Source organism: Medicago sativa, chromosome 6 (genome assembly GCF_051527215.1).
Source record: "Medicago sativa cultivar Bolivia chromosome 6, Bolivia_mono, whole genome shotgun sequence".
Classification (NCBI taxonomy): domain Eukaryota; kingdom Viridiplantae; phylum Streptophyta; class Magnoliopsida; order Fabales; family Fabaceae; genus Medicago; species Medicago sativa.
In genome coordinates, this window is record NC_140754.1 from 15,257,346 (window position 1) to 15,264,190 (window position 6,845).

The window sequence follows — 6,845 nt, forward strand, 5'->3', positions numbered from 1 at the left end:
AAACGCCCCTAGGGACTAAAACGACTCGAAACGACTCGAATGCCATTTTAAAATGATTTTTTACAAGAAATTGAAGCAAAGACCCATACAATCAAAATTAAAAGACTCAGAGACAATTTTTGGGATTTAAACAGGGTTTTGACACATGAAAAGACCAAAATGCCCTTAGGGGCAAAACTGACTCAAAATGACTTCAAATGCAATTTTTGGCAAGGGTTTTGACATAGAATGAAACAAAGACTTATTCAAACTACTTGAAAAGACTCAAACAAAATTTTGAAAGACTGAGAGACATTTGACATAGGAAATGACTAAAATACCCTTGCATGTAAATTTTGCAAATAACATCGAAATAAAATGCAGAGAAAGATGCAATTGATCAGAGACATATCAAATGACTTATAATGCAAGAAAAGAACAATTGAACAAGTATTTTTAGGTCCAAAATTAGGGTATAACAAATGGCAACAAGCTAAACGATTCTTTCGAGTCCCACAGTCCAAACTAAACAAAGTGAATGACATATCTAAAGCTGGTGTATGAATCGTCTGCCAACACAGAAACAATCAAGATCCATCAACTCCCTCATCCGTTTACTATCACAATAGACAAAAAATTCTTCACGTCATTTCTGACCATACAATATGAATTCAGACTCACAACTAAACCAACTTTGAAGACGAAAGAGCGTTCCTTCGTATCAAGATTGGTAAGTGAAATTATCCGCCAACATGGAATCAACCAACTTCACGTACCCATCACTTATGGCGATGAAAACCACGGTAATATTACGGCCACGGATCAACCTAAAGCAGGCCATGATCACAAAGCCTTTTCCCTTTCGAGCACTACGGTCCAAATCACATCCCAAAGTTAAAGGAATTTAACGTCGAACCTGACCAAACTTGAAGCCAACCCAATCAAAGAACCAGAACCGTCACCACCATCAATAGGTAGCGACAATTTGTAAACCACCACGAGCCACTTGCGCTGCACCGGCCACCGGAAGCGAACAACAACCACCAGTCGGAAGTAGAGAGTGACACACAACATGAGATCATACCCCCACCATGAACCACCGGCGCATCCACCGGAAGGACTGGTGTCGTAGTGGTGCGGATAGCAAAACGCCGACCCTCACACCACCCACCACCGCGGCTACATCTTGAGAAGGAAGGAAAAGCGATGATGACAATGAGGAATGAAGAGAAAGGAGATCTCAGACGGCGGTGATTTGGAGTAAGCGTTTCGGTTTCCAAGGCCATCTCCTTTAATTTTTTAATTCACTAATTTACATAATAAAAAAAAATCAATAGAATCACTACATTAATGTTGATATTTTTAAAATAATCATTAGTTTTTAAGATTTAAGCATATCATTTTTCTCATATCGATATATATATATATATATATATATATATATATATATATATATATAATCTGATTTTTTTTAGATATAAATACATAGAATCTGTAACGAGTGGTGTTTTTAATATAAAATAAAAATTTATTTAATAGAAACACCACGTTGATGTTTATATTTTGAAAATAATCATGAGTTTCCAATATTTTATCATAGCGACTTTCTCATATATCTATACTATATCTATACTTTTCTGACATGGATTCGTACTTGCTTGATATTATGTGTAAAAGCATATCTGACAATCCATTCGAGATGGCTTTGATACCCCACAAGACACTCTTGGCGAAAATCAAGAACTTGCAGTGCCATTGAGCGATCACGTGTACCCAAAAATCCATGAACGAAATATTCAAAACCTTTGAGATCCTTAAAGTGTTAATATCCTATTATAAAACTTGGAAGACGCTTCCAGAGATTCTTCCATCTTTTGGACAAAACACAAGTTTGAACTGCATATTTGGTGTTCAAAAAAGAGAGTATGTGAAGTAATACACAATCGGGGAAATCACTTAATTTGTCGTCATTATCATCGCAGCTATATTTTTGAATTACTCTCTTCGCCGGGTTCCGGATTCCTTGCAGTAGAAAAAATAACCAGTAATGCCAGAATGTTACCTCAGCCATCAACATGAGATTCATATTGATTTCAGTAAAAACCAATCCACCCTTTGATGGTGTGTTTCTGCTGCAAGTTTTGAAAACTAAAAGCAAAGTGAGAAAGTAAAAACCCTATTTCCCTATTATAGTCTGCACGTACTGGTTATTTCATAATCCCTGATTATATTCAAAGTCATTATTATTTCTTGTTTTTTTATTTATAAATATTATTACTTATTGGTATAATGGTTAATTTTAGAGGGAGAAAAAAAATTAACCCAATAAAGAATAGTCTGTTTTGGTTTAATTTAATTTTTATAATAATTTCTTAAAAAATTCAGATCAATCTAAACCGACAAAAAATGAGTTGGTTCTATTCAGCCCGATTGGATTATGCTTTTGTATTAACACGAGAATCGGATCACCAGGTTTGGTGAAGTGATCTTCAAGCTTAGATGTTGATGACATGTATGCCTTCTTCTTGTATGCTCTCCTTCTCTATAAGAGGGTGTACATGAAAGAATACTTTGATGTCAAAGTAAGAGACGGTGAAAATAGCTAGCGAGTAATGTGAGTTGAATGATCATATGGAAGGTGAGCTTCCTATTAGTAGAGTAGAGTATCTAATCTCGTAGACATTACAATTTATTTGTATCTTTACTATGGTGATCCTTGAGATCATGTCGAGATTAGTGTTACACGTTAGCGTAACTGAAGTCCGAGATATATAGTGGCACATATCTGGTTGTAGGAGTTTTCTTATGTATGAATGGAAGCACATTGGTAATGCATGAAAACACTACGTATCTTCAGGTGGTTTAACCAAGTGCAAGTATACATTGTCCAAGTAATTGAATAAAAAGATCGAACCCACAGAGACCGGGCTGCTATAGCTTCCTATAGCTCTCCAGCAATAAACTTGTTTGTAAGAACCATAGAAAGGTGCTTAATCCAATCGAGCTTAACATGCCATACATAAATTGAAAGCAATATATCTCTATATCGTTGAAAAGCTCTGCCATAATTGATTCATTGTTTAAACGATGCTTTTACCTTTGAGAACTTGTAACTATTTTTAACCTTTTCCTAAACTGTTATTGTTTTTAATCTTTATTTTATTTTTGTGATATCAAATTACGCTAGCGTGACATTTGAGCAAATTAACTAGCCATACATAGGATTGTTAAAAAAAGAGAACAAAAAATCGAACCAAGAAAACCGAAATGTGATTTCAATCGAACCAAAAAACCAAAATGTGATTGATAGTTCATAAATTGAACCAATTCAGTTTGGTTGAGTAAATATAATTCATGAATCACTCGTGACAGTTTTGTTTTATTGATGAACCAACAAAATTGCAAAGGCAGCTATCGGAAAAACCAGAAAAGTAGGATAGTAGTAGCCAACCCCAAATCTGATAGACACTCACATCAGCCACATACACTAAAAACTACAGTCCTAATACCAGAAACAATATTATCAACTAGAACACCATAACTGCAAATGAATCCCCACCAAAAGCGCAGACTCGAAGCAATCAAAACTGCCGCACCAGAAAAAGACCAATCAGAACCATAAAACTTTCCCCAGCCGCACCGCAGAGTTGTCACTGAAGCACCGAAAGAACACACTCAAAAACATCCCTTCCAAAACGAAGGAAGATACTAAAAGCCGCCAACACAAGAAACAATCTGCTAAAAACAGATAAAAATCTATTTAGAATTTGTTGTAGAGAAGAATAAGATGTATCTGATTGTATAAAGCTTTATCAAGTTCATCACTTTTTGGTGCCCTTGGACCATTTTCAGTTGCAGCAATTGCAAAATAAGTATAGTAGATAAAAAAAAAGTTATTTAAAAGTAACATAATGAAAGTGTATCATGTTTGTGATATGAAATTTATTTATCATGTCTTGTTTAGAATCTAAAACCCACAAATTAAATTATGAAAGCATACTAATTGGCAACAAAGTAAAAACTATTTATCTTAAAAAAACAACTTACAGTGTTCAAACTTCAACATAGCAATTAAATAATACTAGCAAAGAAGACATCCACGAGTCGAGACGAGTCTCAATTGTGTGCAGTTTTCTACCACATGTTTCACTCCTTTCTCTGTGACATAATAACAATCTTTCAGTAATAGTTCCAAAAGCCCGCAACAATTCTTCGAGATCACATAGAGTGTTTCATCATCCACCTTCGTATCTGACAAGTTCAACACCTCAAGGTGGGGAACAACAAAGTTCATTCCACGTAGCTTCACTCTTGAACAGTGGGCTAAGTTCAAATGTTTAATCTTACTACATCTCCTTAAAACTTGACAAATACCTTCAGATATGTTATTGCAAGTATTCAAATCAAGAAGTTGTAAATTGGGGAAAAAGGAAGCTAATATTACAATATTTTCATCAGTTAATCGTAAATTTCTACCTAAATAGAGAGACTTTAACTGAGGATATACACTAGAATTCTCTACACTCTCTTTCTCTATAGTTGCGTGTTCCATTTTAATCTCACCAAGTAAAGGGCAGTTTCTAACGAGTGAATACAAGGCTAATTCTGTGAGCATCCTGTTGGAAATATTATTTATTAATTTATTTTAAAGTTAATTATTATTTATTTAAAATCTAATTACTAAGTTTTGACTTGGTATAATTTACGGTTTCTTATGGTGACTAAACGTTTTTCATTCATACCTACTTTTATGGCTTTAACCGTTACATACTTGATAAGATTTTACTTCTCAAAATTGATTCCAAGAATTACGGTTATGCTTTCAATACCAATGTACACGTACTAAGTCAATTCTTCAATATAAGAGGAAATGGGGGATACGAGAGTCAGAGAGAGGTTGGAAGATAGTTTAAACTATCTGCCATAGTCATATGTGTATAAGCATACATAGTAAATAATAGATATTAAGTTCCCTTGAGCATCCAAGAGTAGTTCCTGAGACCTTGCTATTTCACGTGCGGTGCTAGCAAGATGTGACTGTTGTATCCTGGGGAGTATTAGCTATGAGACCTACTGCATCGGATAATCTATCCGGGGTGGCGAAATACTCTTAAGCCCAGTGCTTTGTGCACGCCTCAGTCAATAATCGATAAGTTTTCTATTCTCTATTTAATTTGATGAAGAGTCATATTCATTTGTGCTTATATTTATAATTGATTTTATACTTTATAATAATTCTATGTCTAATTTTTCCTACAATCTTAAGAGTATTTCCGTTGACATAGAATTATTATATAAATTTTAATGGTTACAATTGTATTTTTGATTTATTTATATTATTGTGAATGAGAAATTATTGATGTCTGACATGTTTTGTTTATTTTGAAAACCAATACTGTCTAACAAAGTCCTGTTATTATTTACTTAATATCTTACTATGTTCTATTTTGGTGAACCTTTGATTTACGGAGACTGGCGAAATTTTTTGCAGTTCTATGATCAAAGAATTGGAATTTGGTTGACACCTAAAGTGAATTAGGAATTAGGAAGTAAATTTCTGGTGACTTCATCCTTAAAGAAATTTGAAGCTAGTGAGCAGTGATAAAGTCAAAAGGTGGGTGAACATTAGTTTAGAGGGAGAAGGCAGATACATCAAATGTTGCAGAATTCAACAATTCAATTAACAATAGTATGATGTGATCAACTTCATTGTAAGGTTTTAAAATTTTATCCCCTTGAAATCATCCACAAGGGTCAAGGTACATATTTTAACCTTTAAACCTCACAAAAGTCTTGAGTTTTATGTTGAATTTGTGATTGTATTGAATTTGTATAGAATCATAGTCATTATATGGTGCAATTGAAAATTATAATCTTTGTTTCTTTCTGATGAGAATGATGTGTTGTTGTGTACTTGTTGATTTGAGAAATATATGTTGTAGATGAAAAATTTGTTTCAAGAAACCTTTGTTTAATTTGATTGTTTGCATTCTTAACTGAATAATTTCTAAGTTAAATGTGTAGAGTTGAGTTCGAAAACATTGTGTCCATGTAGAATAAACAGAATTCAAAGCAATGGCTGCATATGATTATGATTTTTCAATGCATGTATAGAATTTCTATATTAACGTGGAGTATTTATTTTGTGCCATTCTGAACATGTTTTCCTTTGATAAGTTTTTCAAAATTTAAAGTTTTGTAAGTATAAGTTTTAGTGATATGCTTACTTCAGTTTGTTCCAAAATTTACTTATTTAATTACATTACACTTGAGACTGCCATGAAACTATATTGTTTTTCTTATCATTGTGTGTCCATATTTTGGAATCATACTAACATGATAAATTATGCCACGCATCAAGAAATTTTATGATTGAAGGAATATGGTGGTTTGAATTAGATAACTGTTGAAATTATAATTTGGCAATTTGATGCAAATGTTAGCAACATCAGATAATTTATTCTTATTTATGTATTTGAGCTTTGTGCATTCATATAGTTGTGTACATTTGATTCATGCACGTCTCATATGTGTATTCTAACTACTAGAAGTCTGATCATCAAACATGTTTAGTGAGTTTTTGTCTGAATTCTTTGACAGAATTCTTAAACTTGTGAAATTTTTTTTAGAAGTGCAAATAGAGATGTTGTCGCTTAGAAATAATCTAAGTAGACCTGAATATATTATTGTGGCACTTGATAAACTCATGAGATATATATTGAGATACACCTTAAAATATTGGTGACATATATTGTGGATTATCCATTGTATTAAAATAATACAATGATGCTTAATATATTTATAGTATTCATTGTATTAATAATACGATGATGTGAAAATATAAAAATGTGTGGATTTATTTTTCC

At 33.0% G+C, this 6,845-nt stretch overlaps 1 long non-coding RNA gene across 2 annotated transcripts; it reads right to left on the minus strand.

The window, feature by feature from the left end:
* Nucleotides 1–3,249: 3,249 nt before the first annotated feature.
* On the minus strand, nt 3,250–4,595 carry LOC146913154 (uncharacterized). Of its 2 annotated transcripts, none has more exons than XR_015013311.1 (2): nt 4,027–4,595; nt 3,250–3,714 (listed from the first exon to the last, which is right to left on the minus strand). It is a non-coding gene; the product is annotated as an uncharacterized LOC146913154 (long non-coding RNA). The 2 variants fall into 2 exon arrangements; XR_015013312.1 differs by having other exon boundaries at nt 3,250–3,717.
* Nucleotides 4,596–6,845: the final 2,250 nt, after the last annotated feature.